Source organism: Phycodurus eques, chromosome 8 (assembly GCF_024500275.1).
Source record: "Phycodurus eques isolate BA_2022a chromosome 8, UOR_Pequ_1.1, whole genome shotgun sequence".
Lineage (NCBI taxonomy): Eukaryota > Metazoa > Chordata > Actinopteri > Syngnathiformes > Syngnathidae > Phycodurus > Phycodurus eques.
In genome coordinates, this window is record NC_084532.1 from 15,470,673 (window position 1) to 15,490,480 (window position 19,808).

The following is a 19,808-nucleotide window of genomic DNA, read 5'->3' on the forward strand; positions in this document are numbered from 1 at the left end:
TCTGGCCATCACAACAAAAAGACCAACTGGAATTGCTTGAAAAAGGGCATTTTCAACCCAAATTATTTTGCAAACCTGATAAAAGGACATTAAAGATGATAAACAAATATAACTTAAAAAAATCTGATGGCATGGGACCTTTGGGTTTCACTGATTCAAAGAGAGCAGGCCTGATGGCATTATAGCTTATACACTTTTTCTTTCAAATAGTTCAAAATTCGCACTGCTGATTTTGCAGTTTTACGGGTAAATAAATGTTTAGTCCAAATAAGAAGTCATAGTCATACATTAAAATACAGAATTGTACTAGTGTATTAAGTGTTCATCAAAAGCATTAAAAGCAGGGTTGTGTTCCTAAAAGGTGTATTTAATATTGTAAACTTTGTAACATTATGCACGGTGTGAACATAAACACTATGCTTGAATGTAGAAAAATAGACCGCACTTTAAAATGCCATCCATCCATCTTCCGTACTGCTTATCCTCGCTCGGGGTCGCGGGTGTGCTGGAGCCTATCCCAGCTATCTTTGGGCAAGAGGCGGGGTTCACCCAGAACTGGTCACCAGCCAAATGTATTGAACTTCAGTTATGACACTGTAACATTATGCATTTTAAACATTTAATTCAGTGATACTTTCATGCGTCACTAGAGGGAGGCCGCGTATTACCGGTTACTAATACCACGATCGACAGTAGGTTAATGTAATGACTCAGAAAATGAAGAGAAAGTTTACATAATGCCCTTTTCATACTTTTTAGCTTTTGTTAATGATAATCAAATGGTATTTTGCAGATTAAAAATGGACTAAAACTAAAACAATTTATGACAAAATGATGACTAAAACTAAATTACATTTTGGTGAAAAGACCAAAACAACTACATTCAAATTGCCTGTAAAAATGAACACTGCTTCCTGTATCAGCTTTGTGTTCAGTTAAACGAACAGAATTCCCACTAAGTAAATTTGTGATCAGATCATTATTTCAGTATTTGTACCTTTTTTTTTTTGTAAACTATTTTGTTTGGCGGCGTGCCCTGGCTTTGTACATGTTGGGAAACACTGGCATAAAGCACTGAGATTGCAAATCCCTGTCTCAAGTACATAACGGGGCACTTCCCTCTCAAATGTGCATTGAACGCTGAAGAAATGAGTTTTGAAATGGACAATTGATGGACAGATGGCGAACAGCTCGGACTCAGGAGGGCGGAGAGTAGCATAAAGGCCAAGTGAGGCAGGAAGCCGAGAGCGAGAGAGACGGAGGAGAGGAGGCGAGAGAAAGCGGAGAGTTGCACACTAACTGCGGTCTCTTCATCAGCGGACAGCAGCGCGGCATGTCACGTCCTCGCCTTCGCTAACAACCACTTCAAATGTAGTCTTACCCCCCCCCTGGCCACCACCCCCCTCCACCACGGCTCCTGTTTACTGAAGAAATCCGCTTCCCAAAACTAGAGAACGCACACGGCACAACATGGAGTGCGCGACGCTGATCAGAGAGGGAGCCGGGCTGGCCAAACCACCCAAGCATTTGTGGCGGCAGCCCAGGACAAATATACGGATCAAACAGCGCTTCCACTCGGACACCGAGCGCTACCTGTGCCGTAACCGGACCCTGGAGAAGCTTCGACCCGTACTGAAAAAACCTCGATTGTCCTGGCCCACCTCGCTTAAACGGTAACCCCTTTCTCTTATAAATTGACTCTAAATTCAAAGTTCCAACAAAGTGGCGAACTAGCTCTACCGAAGAGACCCAATGACAAGAGATGGTTCAAAAATGATTTTCATTCACACTGCCAGAGAGTTTTGAATTGACTGTTTAAGTTGTAGCGCCGTTGCATTTTGCCGTGGTGTAGAAATGCAATCGTAATCGTGAGAGGTTACCACATTTAGTTGCAAAATATTAGTAACACCTCTCACGATTATTCAGTGCAGTTCTATACTATACTATACTGAAAAATACAACCATAATAATACACAAACGGTATTGTTAAAGTAGCACCTCTCTGACATTGTGAATCAAGATTGAGAGTTATAATTTGAGCCTCATTTTTTTGGAGCCAGTTCTACAATTGGATATTATTATGTTGTGCCTGTGTACATACTTAAGTGGCTCCGAAACGTATGTGTAAGATGAAAAAAACGAAGCCAACCTATTTCATACAATTTTTCTGTGCCTTTAACATTTAGAAGTTTTCCCATGTGTTCATCTCTGAACATACGTTTCGAGTTCATATTGCTATCTGTCTGTCTGTCTCGCTGTCTGTTTGTCTGTCTATCTCTCTATCTACCTATCTTTACATCAATACGTCTATACATCTATCTATAAATCTATATAAATCGATCCATTCATTTTCTTTGCCGCTTACACACACGGGGGTCGCGGGTGAGGTGGAGCCTATCCCAGCTGACTTTGACAAATATATATATATATATATATATATATATATATATATATACATACATGCATACATAAACACAGTATATAGATATATATAATAATAATAATTATTAATAGTAGTAGAAGTAGAATTTAGTGTTACATCAAGTACCGATACCAGTAACATACCAAGGTATTTTGATGTCAAAAATGGCACCAGTACCAGTTTTCTTTAGTACCGGTCGTTTAAGACCACTACCCTAAAAGTCGACAGTTAGCCAATGACTGCCTGTCTTCCAACAAGTTGTGTGCACGCGACTGTGTGGGAGCCGGAAGAATGAAATGGCGTTAGCCTCTGAGACATTTCCTCAAGAGTCCGCAGCTTACGAGGCTGTGTGAGGAAAGTCAGTGTAATATGAAATGGATTTTCCTGTGCTGTTAGAGAAACTCGGCATTTGATGCACACGGGAATCAGTGTTACCAGCAGGAGCTGGATAGCATCGATAGCATGTAATGACTTGGCACGGGTGCGCGCCACACGGAAGGCCAGCTTGGAGTGCTGCCACCTGGATACAGGCTACACTCGTCGTCTGAGACCACTCTGGAAATCGGGGAGTTTGAGAAGAATGAAAATACACCCGAATGCAAAAGGAAAACCACTTATTATCCAAGTGGATCAGAAAGGTCCACCTTTTGCAAAGAATAACAGCACTGCATTGGGTGGGTACACAATGTAACTTCATTCGCAGCCACTCAATAGTCGGTTTACATGGAGACTGTTTTTGTCATTTTGATTCAAATCATTCGGATTGAAGATTTCTGGTCAACTGTTTACATTTGACGTGATCTATTCCGATTGTGTGTATACATGTGCACTACATTTAATCAGAACAGCCATGTGACATTTACACATCGACGAGAATGTCTCATTATTTATCAAGGTGAATCTCCTTTTTCTACGCCATTGTTGTAGTGAGTGGATATATTTTTTATGTTAATTGTTAATTGTACTGTGGCTGTAGCTAACCTTCCCATAGCTGACTCTTTTTGTCTTTAGACCACAAAATAGTTGACTGAATCAGTAGCGCTACTGGTGGTTGGAGGTAATTAGTGCACTCTTTTTTGCCTGAGTTATTTCAGGATTAATTGACAGAATTTTAAACAATACTAATTGATTATTAGGATCATCTGTAGTTTATACAATGCGGAATTGGTAATAAGGGGCACAAAGTGTAGAAAAAAAAAATATCTTCCACACATTGCACCAACCATGCAGAGCCTTTGACGAAAGGGACGCCATACATTTTTTTGTCTACACCAGTCGGAACCGTACCACCAAGAATTACAACAGATTTTGTGCATTAGAGATGTTCTGTAAAGGTCTTTTGGAAAGAGAAGATATTAGAATCACAATTTCCTTCCTATCAGCTCAAACCATCTGGACATTCTTCTTTGACCTCTGCCATTACTGTGGAACTGTCCAAAGAACTGCCACTCTGTGGATGATTTCCCTTTGTTGGACCATTCTGTGTAAGACTGAGAGATTTTGTGTGAAAATCACAGTAATTCAGCAGTTTCTCAAACAGTCAAACAAGCCATTTGGCACCAACAACCATACCACATCCCAAGTCAGCCAAGGATGTACTTGCACGAGGCCATTCAAATCATGCTGTGCATGATCATGAATAACTGGCAAGAGGAACGGTCCAACAATCACGTTACGTACGTTGCACATGCTCGTGCAACTTTTGGCCATTTAGTTAGTTAGTAGTAGAAGTGGTAGTAGTAGTAGCAGTATTCTTTTTTAATTAGCTTTCAATCATCAGTCATTTCTGTCACATTTAAAATTAATAGAAAATTCAAATTTCACAAAGAAATAACTAAGGATGACTCTTACTGAAAAGGTGTAAGCTTCTTTTATTTCCCCAAAATATACTATGACTGTATGGTAGGCAACTTTCAGGGCCCTGACATAAACAAAACCTCAAACATTCAAACGAAGCAAAACTAAATAAAGAAGAAAATAAATAACAACAAATATTTGAATTAAAAACAGTTTCATCATCAGTCAACTTAACACAACCAAAAGTTACATTTTCTTTATTACTTTTGTTTATACCTGATTTATGTAGGTATATATATATATATATATATATATATATATATATATATATATATATATATATATATATATATACACTTTTTTTATTACTTTAATTTCTAGCAGTTTTCTATGCTGTTTTAAATTCAACTGAGTCTTCATATTTAAAAGTATTAAATGGATAAGTAGTACATTAGTTGGTTCAATGTGGTTTGATAGATGTTTTTATAGCTCTTTTTTTCTAACTTAAAAATAGTGCTAGTGTTGGTTTTATGTGTTACCCCATATCGACACACAGGAAGTCATGCAATAAACAGAGAACAACATTAAAGATAAAGTGTGTACAGTAGTACCTTGTTTATCGGAGGGGGAGGGGGTTACGCATAGCCGGCCCTACCTAATGCACTCATTTGCGATTTAGAAATCGAATAACATTGTTTTTAACATTGTCTTTAATTTATAAAATAACAAAACCCAATTTAAACCTAAAATCAAAATGTACATAATTTTATTATTATAATATAAATGACTATGAAAACCGTAATAGATACATGTTGTATGTTTTACAATGTACTTTTTTCTGATATGCATATTAATAGCGTAGATTAGTAGGTTTAATTGCCAAAAATGATCTATAATAGTTAACACTGCTCCATGCCACAAAGGTACAGAAATATAAAACGGGTTATTTGCTGATTAGCATACCATGTTGAAACCAATTCCTCAGAAGCAATTATCAGTTTAATAGTACACAGTGGTAAAAAACTGGGGGCAAGGCTGCGCTCTGCAGTCTGAAAGTTTGAGTTGCACGAAAGTCTTAACCTTCACGTTTCAAGCAAGTTCCAATCTACTGTGGCAAAAATCAAGCAAACTGAGTCCTTACTAAATTTAAAGCATGTCAAGTCAAGTCATTACTTGGTTACAGCAAGATGTAAGTCAAGTCATACAATATTGCTTTGCTCAGTTACAACATACTGTATGCATTTAAAAATTTAAAACATTGCATTACATTACCTGCAGTGTTTCTCCTACATTCAGTCTGGCTGCATTTTAGAGATCTATGGCAACACCCACTTCCCCCACCCTCTCTATTCTCCCTATTCATTTTAATCAATTCATATCGTCTCAGTCCCGTATCACTAGCTTTCTTATTTCATAAAGGCTTCTACTATTAAAATGTTGTTGCAGAAATGATTGTTGAGGTCCGAATTAATTTCAGGATCACACGTATTGTTTTCTGCATTGTCATAGGTCTGTGCGCTGGATTTCTGCCCACTTTGACCAATGTTTCCGCAGTCAAAGAAATCCTCCTTGTCAAAGTCTCTGAACAGAAACGTAATCCTCATCAATACTTGTCATCATTACTTTAGTTAGTGTTAGTGTTTAATTACATAAATGCCTGACAATATTCTGCGCCACTGGCCACAACGCCCATCAAATATGTGTTGGGGATGTAGAGTATTATTTAAAATGTTCATTCATGTATTTGTTAATTAGCTTCATGTCTCACGTCAGCAGGCATTTGTGTGTATGCATGTGAGTATGTTTGGTGGGAGCTATCATTTGTGTGCATGTGTCTGTGCATGACTTTGCGTGCAGTGGACTTTGTTGACCTTTTGTATTATTTCCATCTGCTGTGTTTATTTCTATTCTGATAGGTGGTGGTTATCCTTAATAACTGGCTAAAAATGATCCCATTACAGTAGTTGCATGCCAGGTTTATATTACACGCGTGCCAGACCAATTGTGCCGGGCCAAGGCTCACCTCTTCCAAGCAAACTCAAGCATACATCAGCGCAGTCACACTAGACAAACATGCTGGACTTTAGATATCAAATGTGCTCAAGCACAGTTCAAATGACCTAATATGAAAAAGCCTGTCTTTCCCATTCTGAAGCTTGCATTGAACTGAAGGATCTTACATTGCTGCGATGTTTGCCTGTTAAGATATTTGTATCGGTATAGATCTGAGCAATGATAACTGATGACGTGATAGTGAGTTTACAAACATTGTATCGGTAAATATTTCGCGTCAAAAACACTTATCTATCAACACGTATGAATTGAATCAATATGAATAGATAGATGTCCTGATTAGGTTTGCGTGGCCTGCCTCTCCCTGGATATACTCCAGCGCCCTGCAACCCTGGTAAGAAAAATCAGATGGCAAATAATGGATGAAAAGTTTCTTACATTTGCTGTACACTGTTTTATATTTTGTGCACATGGAGAGGATGCATTTGTGTGATTGATGGGTTAGCTAACAGGGAACTGCCTTCTGCACCTAATCAATGACAGTGATAGAGGTGCTGCTTTGCTTGTTTGTTTTCCACTGTGTCACTCTTCACTGCTTTGTACACAAAGACAATGAGTGAGGCGGCTGACATCTATTGCTCTGTTGGTTTTGTTGTGTCTTACAGTTTTTATTGTAACAACAACGTTATACTGAAATGAGTTTGTGCTTTTTATAATGTTCAAAGTGGGCAGCAAATGCGTTCTCTCATCTTTTAAAAGATAAAATTTTGTTATTTACACTGAAGTTGGAAACTAGATCATGACACTTTAACTTGTGAAACAACAAATTGAACTGAAAACACCTTAAAATGATTTTCTCTTCACAAATGGGAGGCTTGAATAATAAATAGCACATTTGATTGAGATTCTTATCACCCTGAATTTTTTTTTCTTCTGTGCAGTAGCTTTTGTTTGGCTCGACAAAGGAGACAAAAGGCTTCAATTGAAATTGTGTATGTGATTGGCTGCTGCAAAGTTGATGGGGCACGACAGGCGCCTGAGCTCAGCTCTGCTGATGACATTTGCTGTCAACAAGTGATGCTACGTTTCATTTCGCAACACGCAAGAGAAACTCTTTTGTTAATCCCCTGATGGTTAATTAGATCACCGCATTAAACCGTTTCCATTTTCAGATATCTCAAAGTGTGATGACACTTGAAATTAATAGACAGTTTGCACATTGCTCTACCTCAGTTGAAGCGAGATTTTGTTTAAATTCATAATCTCACTATGCAATTTACAGTAAACACCTCATTGTGTTTATTCATATCCTGTATAGTATGCTGTAGTAGAGTATCTTGAGTTTGTCGCTTAAGGACAAACCTTTTTAGGAGAATCAGTTCTGTTAGTTTTGACAGGACAAATGGCAGGTGTTTTGGATTGTAGCAGTGCAGTAAAGAGTGCAGCATGCAAATTCAGCAATAGAGTCAAATATAGATTAGATTATAATACATCGATTTAAAGGTGCCATATTTTACAAAAACAACTTTTTATAGTATTTGGGATATAATATTGGCTTTATGGGCGCTCAGTAAACATGTGACAGATGAATTAAAATTGTCCACGCATTCCTGAGTTCCAAATGTTTTTCTGGCGATAGCCCTGAAATCAGGTCATTCGAATTTCTCGAGCTTATTTACGTCAGTAGCGAAGATCTCTGCCTACTTCTCTGCTTCCGAGCCAACGCAGTAAACATAACAGACACGTGTGATTTCACAAGTGGATCTTTTACACTGACGCAAGCAGTCAGAGGGAAGGGGGTTGTCTTAGCCAAAGATGGACAAAGCGGATACAAAACTGGTCAAACAGAAGTAGCTGTCAGAGGGGCCTTTTCTGGACACTCATGACAAAACCAAAGTGTTTTTTAAATGAAATTTACACTTTTATACCATGTTAGAGAGTCACTTTGTGGAGTTCTAAATAGCCAAAATATAGGATTTTTCATCTGCATCAGGCCTTCCTCATTTATATTTACCTCAGCAACCTGTAAATTCTAGATTAAGTGCAGTGAGGAGAATCCTAACTACAATCACACATGGCTAATTTACAAGATCATCATGAAAACAAGACTCACGTTGGGAAAAAAACCTGACAATTTTGGATGGATGGATATTCCTGAAAAACAAAGAAAATGGTAGCTTCAATTCAATTATCTTTTGCCTATGTAATAGAATACAATATTATTATTTTCTTCCTCTCACATGGAGGAAATTTGCTATATACAGTATGTTATCTGAACAATGCCACCTGCAGTTATAACGGGCATATTGTATTCATGTTGCGATCTAATCATTTTACTTCATCTTCATTAACATTTTGACTTGAATAGTTAGCTTGTGGCAGTTTTCCTTTATGTTTTTGAAGACACATAGTACTGTGTGATGTGACGCCATGTACCAACACTGGAAAACAGAATTAATATATAGAACCAGTAGACGAGTTTTAGCAATTTTTTTTCGCCAAGCTTTCTTTCCTAGTCTGGCCGAAAGTGTTGAGTTACCAGTGTTTACTCATTTCCAAAGCAGACCATTCAGCCGTAGCAGAAAGCATTCAGGTGTTTCTAGGAAACTGGTGTTGCTAACTTGCTGCTTGCTTGATCAGCCTATTTGTTCAGTTTACCAAGGATGCAGTGTTTAATGGCAGTCTGATGACCATTTGCCCTTTCATAAAACCTTTTATCATTGTTGTTCTCCCGGCAAAGGAAAAATAAATGAGAATTTCAGATGCAGTGTAGGTTTTGATGATATTAATGACACCAATGTAAACAATAATTGGAAATTGAAAGGTAGGGAGGGACAAGGCAAATTTGTATAGAACCAGTCAAGATAAACATCTTGAAATTACTGTTTAACTGTGAGGGATTCCTTGTCGTGCCTACGAAGCAAGGGATTTAAATACTGTGGAATTTGGTCTCGATCGGGTACATCTGTTGAAATTACTTGTGTGAGCTATCTAAAGGTCATAATTCTTTAGATATTTTTTGTTCTGAATGATACATGGCCCTCGATATCCAAAGGAAGCTGAGGAAAAAGGTTCCAGGTTTTGTTAAGCTATCAGTTGGCCAGTCAGATTTAATGCACTCTGTAGATCAAAATAAATATGAATTGATAAGCATTGCATTGTATGCTTTGGAACTGCTGCCTCACAGAAAAATGGTCCAAATAATTCCTTCATTCTCGAGTTAACATTTTCTGCTCCCAGACATTGCTCGGTGGCATAGCTTGAAATTGAACTCAATGTATCCTCCATATTTTCTGAAACTGATTTTCAAAAAATTAAACTGAGCTGCAAAATTTGTGGAATCACAAAAAAACTGTTTGTAAAAACTAGTTTCTCTGCTCATGACTCATTTTATCACATGGTCACATTGAAAATCCACAAATAAATATCAGCAAGCTCATCTGTGCTAGGTAGGGTTTGTTCAGTGATGCTCCATGTATTACTGAGAAGAAAGCAATCACAAGAGCAAATAGAGATTCGGATTCATCTATCAGCAGCACAGCACTTGTTTGCTTATTAGGCACTTCTGGGATATACTGTAGCACTATCATATTAGCACTATCATACAGTATACTAGCTCTTCTTAGTCATATATACTGAGAAATAATTTAGTCAAGTTAGAACAGGCCACATAAATCAAAGCCACTAATCTTGGGGAAAAATACTATCAACACTGCATGTGGAATTGAAATTTTTTATGTTGTCAGTTGCATTTATTCTAATGGATTTTAAAGGGAGGAGATGGGAGGGAAATTGAACCATCTTATATTGGTGGAAATATTCACACCCAGTAAAGATTGGGGCCACAGTGAATGAAATTAACCATAGGTGACCAAAAGATGATTCTTCTCTGAAATGATCATCAAAAACACAATTTATGTTGACACTTGACATGACAATAAGGACAATAATAGACAGTCTATTGGCATTAGATTATGTTGGCATTATGGGTCTGATTCATCACATCACTGAGGGTCTTTGTGTCGATGACTCAAACATAAGGACAGAATAGATTATATCTTCCATTTATGGCACAGGGGCCATTTTACAGAACAGTATAACTGTCAACGCCTTCCTGCCAGTATGAAGCTCTATTATACTACGATTATATAATATGCAAGACACAGTGGTTTAACAACCACAAACAAACCAAAGCATGGTGGATAAGGTTAATAGTTTCCCTCCTATTTCCCCCCCATATTATTACTTCATTATGTATTAATATTATGATCTATTAAATTATTATATTTATCGTAGCTGTTAGATGGATATAAATACTGTGCACATCCAGCCACCCATTTCTAATGCTTATCCTGTTGCGGTCAGCTGTGTGTACCACGACCCTACCATTTTTTTTTACTGTATAGCATTAATTTTATCACTTGTTTAGCTTCTATAAATGATTCCAATATTTTTTAAATGTGCTAAAATTAAAATTACCTCAATTAAAGGCAAAAAATAAAATCGAAAAAAATCACCGCCAGTACAATCTTGTACCCACACAGCCCCAGTAATAGTGTGAATATATGTGTATTGCAAATATCACCAAGAAACAACAAGCCTAACAATTACAGTTTTAAGATTTTAGGTAACCAAAGATTGTAGGTGGGAATAAAAATGCCTCTCCACGAACACCCCTCAAATGTCGTGTGACCTTTCAACATACAACCAGCCTCATTGTAAATCTCAGTCTTGATCTTCAAAAGGAGCAGATGAGTGACCTTCTAGTTTAATTATCGACAATCTTCACCCATGGGACTTTGAAAAGACTCAGTTACAGTATATAAGAAGTTGGATAATATTTAGAGTTTTCACTTGTTTTACCCACATTCAACAGTTCTCTTTATCACCTGAACGAAGTGTTAGTGACTCCCCAGCCTGGGAAGAAAATATCCATCCATCCATCCATTTTCTGTACCGCCTATCCTCACTAGGGTCGCGGGCGTGCTGAAGCCTATCTCAGGTAACTTCGGGCGAGAGGCGGAGTACACCCTGAACTGGTCTCCAGCCAATCGCAGGGCACATATAAACAAACAACCATTCGCACTCACATTATTATTATTATTATTATTATTATTATTATTATTATTATTATCACAATTAGAACAATTTGACATTGAGAGTAGACATCTACTTCTTCTGGTATAGTGAAAACATATGGAGGGCAACTGAAGAAAAATAAGTTTAATTGTTTCGAAGAGGCATATTGAAAATGGTTACATGAACACTGCTCAGCTTTAATAACACGTTCGGGTGTTATTTTCATCACAATCTGGTGTTGAAATAATTACCATCTCTCCCCCAGTGGTGAATAACAGCAGTTTCTCAATATAGAAAATCCCTGAGTGCTATCAACGCTATCACTGGTAAAATTATTTAGTTATTCAGAATAATAAAATAGATACTGTGTAATGTGTAAGGACTGCTTTTCTGTGCCCTGTTTAAAAAACAAAAATGAAACAAACAAAAAAAAAACATTCTCTTGCATCTTGATTATCTTCCGGTTTTTGAACAAAAAAGTGTCTCTAGGAATGATAGAATATTATAGAATGATAGAATATTAGATTATATTTCATATATATTTCAACAGCAGCTTTAAAATAAAGTTTGTGTTATTTCATTGTTCAAACCTGAAAGACAATTATACCAAAATAAACCACTGGGTGTCACCCATTACATTGTTGCACCCACTGAGTAGGACTCCCAACAGTTTCTCGACAAACCACAGTCAAAGGTTTTACATGGGTATCTTTCACTTGCTCTTTTGAGGGAGAATAATTGTACAGCCTCCTTTACATTTTACAAGGGAAACATATTTACATGATTTTCAACAAAACTTCCTTTTTCTGAAAGTTTGGACCTGAGTATATAAAAATAGTGAATATTGTTGGGGGGTTTTTTCGGTATGAAGGTTGTTCTATAGTGCTTGAATTCCTGCAGTTTTTTTATGATTGTGAAGCTCTTGGTTGCTAAGGCGATGCATTTAGATCTAGAGTGTCTTGAAATATGTTATGTCTCTTGCAACGTAATAGCCTGGCCCAGACAGTTATTGTCGCTCCACTTAAATTATGAACTCAGGCGAAGCAGTAGAAGAGGCGATAGGCTTGATTTGGTTGAAGGTTAGTATTGTACAAACTGAGGGAAACTTTCTATCATGATTAACCATTTTGAGTGAGGAATACATTATCAAACCCAGAATGTTTGTATTGCAAACACCAAAGGGTCAGTTACAGATTTTGTACAGTAGCTTACCCTCCGGTGTTTGCAATAAAACATTCTGGTTTTGGTAATGTATTCCTCACTCAGAAATGGTTCATCATCTATGAGGCCATGATAAGATAATAATAATAATAATGAGTAACAATGTGGGCGGCACGGTGGCCAACTGGTTAGAGCGTCAGCCTCACAGTTCTGGGGAGCGGGGGTTCAATCCCCATCCCCCCCTGTGTGGAGTTTGAATGTTCTCCCCGTGCCTGCGTGGGTTTTCTCCGGGCACTCCGGTTTCCTCCTACATCCCCAAAACATGCATTTATTGGAGACTCTAAATTCTCAAATTCAAAAACATGCATGGTAGGTTAATTGAAGACTCAAAATTCTATGCTCTAAATTTCCCATAGATGTGAATGTGAGTGCGAATGGTTGTTTGTTTAGATGTGCCCTGCGATTGGCTGGCAACCAGTTCAGGGTGTACTCCACCTCCTGCCCGATGACAGCTGGGATAGGCTCCAGCACGCCCGCGACCCTAGTGAGGAGAAGCGGGTCAGAAAATGGATGGATGAATCACTAATTGCGACAGATTTACCTGTGCCAGCATGGTTGCCTGGAATTGAAGCAAAGGTGACTTATCTTTTGTACGGCTGCTTGCTCCCATAGTCGTAAAACATCTTGCCAGTTTCATTGATGAATCAAATTGCCTAATTGTTTAGACCGTGATTAGGAGAGTATAAAGTATAGTAATATTATAATATTCTATGAATAGATGGATGCATCACAAATGATGCAGTGCTGCTATTCTACACCACTGCAAACTACAACCATAACAATACACATGAATCATCTCATATTGCGTTTCATTCATGTTTTCAGGTGAACCCAATAGTTACTCCATATTATCTATGTAGTTATGACAGTTGCAGGAAGTTAATCTGTGATTCTCCACTCATTGTAGTGGTGAATTTCTCTGGTCTTTTCGGTTTAATTACTGATATCCAAAGCATGTTTGAATAAAAAGTTCGAATAAAAGACAAAGATAAATATGGTCAAATCTATTTAGAATTCACCAGAAGTAACATGTTGACACATTGTTGAAATTGCTGCAGCACATGATGATAGCTATGTTACCAGCACAAACTGTCCAGGCTCAACTGTCCTAGGGAGTGACCTGGGGCCTTATTTATCAAGCATTCGTATGCACAGAAGTGCAAAGCATGTGATTTGTCAAGTTGGACTTGTGCATGGGGACGTGCGTTAATTTACGCACATCTCTGACTATGCGTACACTCAAAGCCGTGTGTTAGAGCAGTGAAACTACAAATAGGAAGACACTAGGAGGGTCACAAAAGCTATCCAAGTGCACATCCAGCTCCAGTCGTCCTTGGGATTTATGGCCACTGGGAAATTTTAGCAGGAGATATGCAGTAGGAGACATTTCGCATCCAACACTAAGAAGAATCATGCTGGCAGTGCTGGATGCAATTATTTCACTGGCCCCAATTTACATCCATAGCTACATACAGACCATCAACAAGTGGAAATTAAACAAGGGTTTCCCAAACATATAGTTGGAGCCATGGATTGCGCCCACATTTCAGTTAAAGCACCATCACGACGAATTCAGTGACGTGAACAGAAAAGGTTTTCATTCAATCAATTCACAAATAATCTGTGATCCATATCGCTTAGGGGAACCCACCATTCATTCATTCTACAGAATAGCTCTGTGGGTGTGTGCCTTCAAGCAAGAGCTGTTGAGGAAGGCTGGCTTCGCGTATTGTGACCTATGTGTTCCCAATAATACTGGCCATACGGATATTAATATAACTTGCTTGTCCTCCTCCCGTTAATTTAAGATCATTCTTGTCTGTAGGCCGTGACATTTAATTGGGGCATTGAGTTTGATGTCAAACCATCTATTTTTTATTTCTCATTTCCGAGATTGCTCTTTTCTTTGATTCAACAGATTTAACAGCAGCGGTTAAATTCTCCCTCATTGTTTTTCCTTTTGTTGGTACTATAACACCTGCATTAATTGTTCCAAAGACTATTTTTTTTGGTTTGGTTCCACAATTCAGACAACTACCTCAATGTCTATCTTGGAGATATTCCTTTTCTGCGCCCTCTTTGCCATGATTTCAGAAAGCGAAGTAGTCCATCCGCACATTCTTAAAGGGATTGCGGCTACTATATATGGTCAATTGGAGGCGTTTATTTTCAATGGAAATGAGGCTATATGTGCATGGGCGTGGCTGTTTAGAACAGGTGGGATTTATTAACACACGTTATTTGCCGGTGTGCTTCTATACGTATGTATAAATTGAATTCTGTGACACATAATGTAGATCATGCTAGGTTTTAATTGTTGATGATGATACTACAAATAGCACTATATTTACAACAATTTTTGTATTTCTGAAACGCAACGATCAACATGCCAACATTTAAAATGACAATAGTAATCCTCCTCTGAATTTGTATTGGCCAATATATACCTGAATTAGATTAAATGGTACCCGGATAGAGAAAATGGTGTTTGTTTTGTGGCTCTGTTGTTTGTTGTTCATATTAAGGACTGTAGCTACGCCTATACATACAGTAGAACTGCATTTTGTAAGATACATTTTTCTATTGCATGTCATTTATGCTGAAAGAATAAGACCATGAGGTGTGACTAAACATAAAAATATGACGTTCATAACCTGCACTACCCTTGTAGCGAAAAGTTAAAAATAGCACATCTGTAATGACCAGGTTGGCCGGCCATATGGAACCCAAACATCAATTCCATCCATCTGTTTTCTTCTGCTTGTATGGGTCGCAGGTGCAACAGTCTAAGCTTGAATACCCAGACTTCTCTTTGAACGCTCTTCTCCTCTAGGAGGAAACTGATAAGTTCCTAGACCAGCTGCGCGACGTAAGGCACGTATCTGGGTGTTGTTGATAAATGGCTTTTGCTTTGCATAGTAGAGTTTCAAGTTGCACTTACGGATGTAGCGCCGAACTGTATTTACTAACATTGGTTTTCTGAAGTGTTCCTGAGCCCATGTGGTGATATCTTTTACACATTGATGTCGGTTTTTAATAAAGTGCCACCTGAGGGATCGAAGGTCACGGGCATTCCGCCCAAAGATAGCTGGGATAGGCTCCAGCAGCCCGCGACCCTTGTGAGGATAAGCGGTAAAAGAAGATGTATAAACAATTTTGCTTGTGTTTATTCATTTTTATTTAGTTTTTATTTATTTATTGTAAATGCAGCGGCACGGTGTACGACTGGTTAGCACATACGCCTCACAGTTCTGAGGACCGGGGTTCGCCTGTGTGGAGTTTGCGTGTTAGTAATTAATTCCAGACGTACACCAAAATTCCTGGTGTACGTCAAGTGGACCTTAACCTAATTAGCAGTTTCCCGTCAAATCTTGATTCCTGTCTTCAAAAGACCCCTACCCGGGTCACAAATGGTTGGGGAAGACTATGTGGTTAATATCCACCGATGCGCCTGAGGCTTCACCCACTGGCGTTGAGAGGAACTGCAAGCGCCAGAACTTGTGGACGTGCCTTTGATGTTTGTTAACAGAAGATAAAATGTCCGTTTTTATATCTTACAAACGCTGTAGAAATATTCCAAATGTATTGACGTGGTGCCCTTTTCGAGACATTAATTTTATTTTAACAATCAAATCAAATTTACGATAAACCGGAAGTAACGCAAACCTCGTTCCCGGCTTATTACTTTATCCTAAATTAATTGCAATTCTTATTTCATACATAATGGCTACAAGAGTAACAATAAGATGAATACATAACAGGAAATTTGACTCATCACCAAACTTTGGACACCACAGAGACTTTTCAAATGCTATTTCAAATTTAAAAAGACAAAATGTTCTGTCATTTTAAAGCCAGCTGACTTGAATGAGTAATGATGTCCCTTGTGTTTGTCAGACATTTAATCACCCTTGACAATTGGGACGTTTTCTTTTATTGAAGCAGAACTTTGAGGTAAAAGCTTTGAGAGCTGGAATAGGAACTGCTTGGTTTAATGTTTCGTTTTGCTTACTTTGTATGGTTTATTTACACTTGAAGTCCAAGGCCTTTAAGGTGTTTTGACACAGATTTGCTGATGTGTTCGATGATGAATATGTCTCTTTGTGATGGCTACTTTTCGTGTCTGATGGGATGTGGGAGGAGGAACACTACGTGATTCACTCCAATAAATAGTTCCATTCCCTGCATTAGTCACAGAAATGGGATTCAGTGCTTGTCTTTCCTACCTCAAAATGTGTTGTAATTGTTTTCTCCCCCTTAGCCAAACCCTTTTGTCAGTTTAAGGCTCATAGTGTGTGTGTGTGTGTGTGTGTGTGTATGAGAGAGAGAGAATGTGTCTGAGATCACCATCTCCACATTTAGTGTGGATAAGTGGTGTGGAAAATGGATGAATAGATGGATATTTGTCAGCTCATGCACTGACCATTTCCTGAGAGAATTGAAATATATTAAAAAAACAAAAAAAACCCATTTTAAACATTTGACTTGGATAGATCTAATTTATCCATGCCTCAGGTAGTAAATGTATAGTATACAGTTTGTACATATTGTACTAAGTAATGGATTTTATGGGAAGAACTTTTCAAATCATTAATACATTTCAATGTTTAAATTTCAAAATTGTCTTCCTTTCCAAACACAGATATGATCTTAATATGGATGTATGAAATTTGAATTTGAATCAGTCCTTTTTTTGTGAATACAATTCATGGTGGACGTGGTTGTCCATTGTGTGTAATTGTTAAAGTAATTCATATTCATATATAAATATATAATATAGGCTTCAGCACGACCGCGACCCTAGTGAGGATAAGCGGTACAGAAAATAGACATTTTATATATATATATATACATATATATATATATATATATATAGTGGGTATGGAAATTTTTGAGACCCCCTTACATTTTTTACTCTTTGTTATATTGCACCCATTTGTTAAAATCATTTAAGTTAATTATTTCCTCATTGATGTACACAAGGCAACCCATATTGACAGAAAAAAAAAAGAATTGTTGAAATGTTTGCTGATTTATTAAAAAAGAATAACTGAAATATCACATAGCCATAAATATTCAGACCCTTTGCTGTGACACTCATATTTAACTCGGGTGCTGTCCATTTCTTCTGATCATCCTTAAGATGGTTCTACACCTTCATTGGAGTCCAGCTGTGTTTGATTATATTGATTGGACTTGATTAGGAAAGCCACACACCTGTCTATATCAGACCTTACAGCTCACAGTGCATGTCAGAGGAAATGAGAATCATGAGATTAAAGGAACTGCCTGAAGAGCTCAGAGACAGAATTGTGGCAAGGCGCAGATCTGGTTCCCAAAAAAATTCTGCTGCACTTAAGGTTCCTAAGAGCACAGTAGCATCCATAATCCTGAAATGGAAGACGTTTGGGACGATCAGAATCCTTCATAGAGCTCGCCGTCCGTCCAAACTGAGCAATTGGGGGAGAAGAGCCTTGGTGATGGAGGTAAAGAAGAACCCAAAGATCACCGTGGCTGAGCTCCAGCAATGCAGTCGGGAGATGGGCAAAGGTTCTTGAATGTCAACCATCACAGCAGCCCTCCACCAGTCCGGGCTTTATGGCAGAGGAGCTCGATGGAAGCCTCTTTTCAGTGCAGGACACATGAAAGCCCGCATTGAGTTTGCCAAAAAACACCTGAAGGACTTCAAGATGGTGTGAAATAAGATTTTTAGATTTTTTGCAAGTGTCATCTCAATGGTGTTTCTGTAGATAAACCATCCATCCGTCCATTTTCTACCGCTTAGGTTAGGTGGGGGGAGCAGTAGCTTTGGCAGGGACGCCCAGACTTCCCTCTTCCCAGCCACTTCATCTAGCTCTTCCGAGGGGATCCCGAGGCGTTCCCAGGCCAGCCGAAAGACGTAATCTCTTCAGCGTGTCCTGGGTCGTCCCCGGGGTCTCCTCCCGATGGAACGTGCCCGGAACATCTCCGGGAGGCATCCGAATCAGATGCTTCAGCCACCTCATCTGGCTCCTCTCGATTTGGAGGAGCAGCGGCTCTACTCTGAGATCCTCCCGGATGAAACAAGCTTCTCACCCTATCTCTAAGGGAGAGCCCGGACACCTTGCGGAGGAAACTCATTTCGGCCGCTTGTATCCGGGATCTCGTTCTTTCGGTCATGACCCACAGCTCGTGACCATAGGTGAGGGTAGGAACGTAGATCGACCAGTAAATTGAGAGATTCGTCTTTCGGCTTAGCTCCTTCGTTACCACAACAGATCGATACAAAGTCCGCAGCACTGCAGACGCTGCACCGATCCGCCTGTCGATCTCCCGTTCGTGAACAAGACCCCAAGATACTTGAACTCCTCCACTTGGGGCAGGATCTCATCCCCGACCCGGAGAGGGCACGCCACCCTTTTCCGACTGAGGACCATGGTCACAGATTTGGAGGTGCTGATTCTCATCCCAGCAGCTTCACACTCGGCTGCGATCTGGTCCAATGAGAGTTGGCGATCACGGCTTGATGAAACCAACAAAACCACATCATCTGCAAAAAGCAGAGATGCAATACTGAGGCCACCAAACCGGACAACCTCTACGCCTCGGCTGCGACTTGAAATTCTGTCCATAAAAGCTATGAACAGAATCGGTGACAAAGGGCAGCCTTGGCGGAGTCCAACCCTCACCGGGAACGAGTCTGACTTACTGCCGAATATGCGGACCAAACTCTGACTCCGGTGGTACAGGGACGTCAAACTTTTTTAGAAAAGTTGACATGATTGGGCAGCACGGTGGAAGACTGGTTAGCACATCAGCCTCATAGTTCTGAGGACCGGGTTTGAAGGACCAGCCTCGCTTGTGTGGAGTTTCCATATTCTCCCCGTGCCTGCGTGGGTTTTCTCCGGGTACTCCGGTTTCCTCCCACATCCCAGAAACATGCATTGTATATTGATTGAAGACTCTAAATTGCCCGTAGGTGTGAATGTGAGTGCGAATGGTTGTTTGTTTGTATGTGCCCTACGATTGGCTGGCGACCAGTTCAGGGTGTACCCTGCCTCTTGCCCGAAAACAGCTGGGATAGGCTCCAGCACGTCCGCGACTGTATTGAGGAAAAGCGGTACAGAAAATGGATTGATAAATGTGTAATGCTTTATACTAAGGAGGGGATTTCCCCACCCCCAAGTCAGCAGTCTGTTGGCTGTACCACCATCCACGTGTTGTCTTGCTGGCCTAGCGTTGAGTGATTATCATGAATTGTGTGAAGTGTGTCTTTGTACTCCACTTCTATCCTTGT

At 39.2% G+C, this 19,808-nt stretch overlaps 1 protein-coding gene across 1 annotated transcript in view; it reads left to right on the forward strand.

The window, feature by feature from the left end:
* The window catches only part of LOC133406187 (cAMP-specific 3',5'-cyclic phosphodiesterase 4C-like), a 91,274-nt gene that overhangs the window by 19,810 nt on the left and 51,656 nt on the right, over positions 1-19,808 (forward strand). The window lies entirely within an intron of this gene.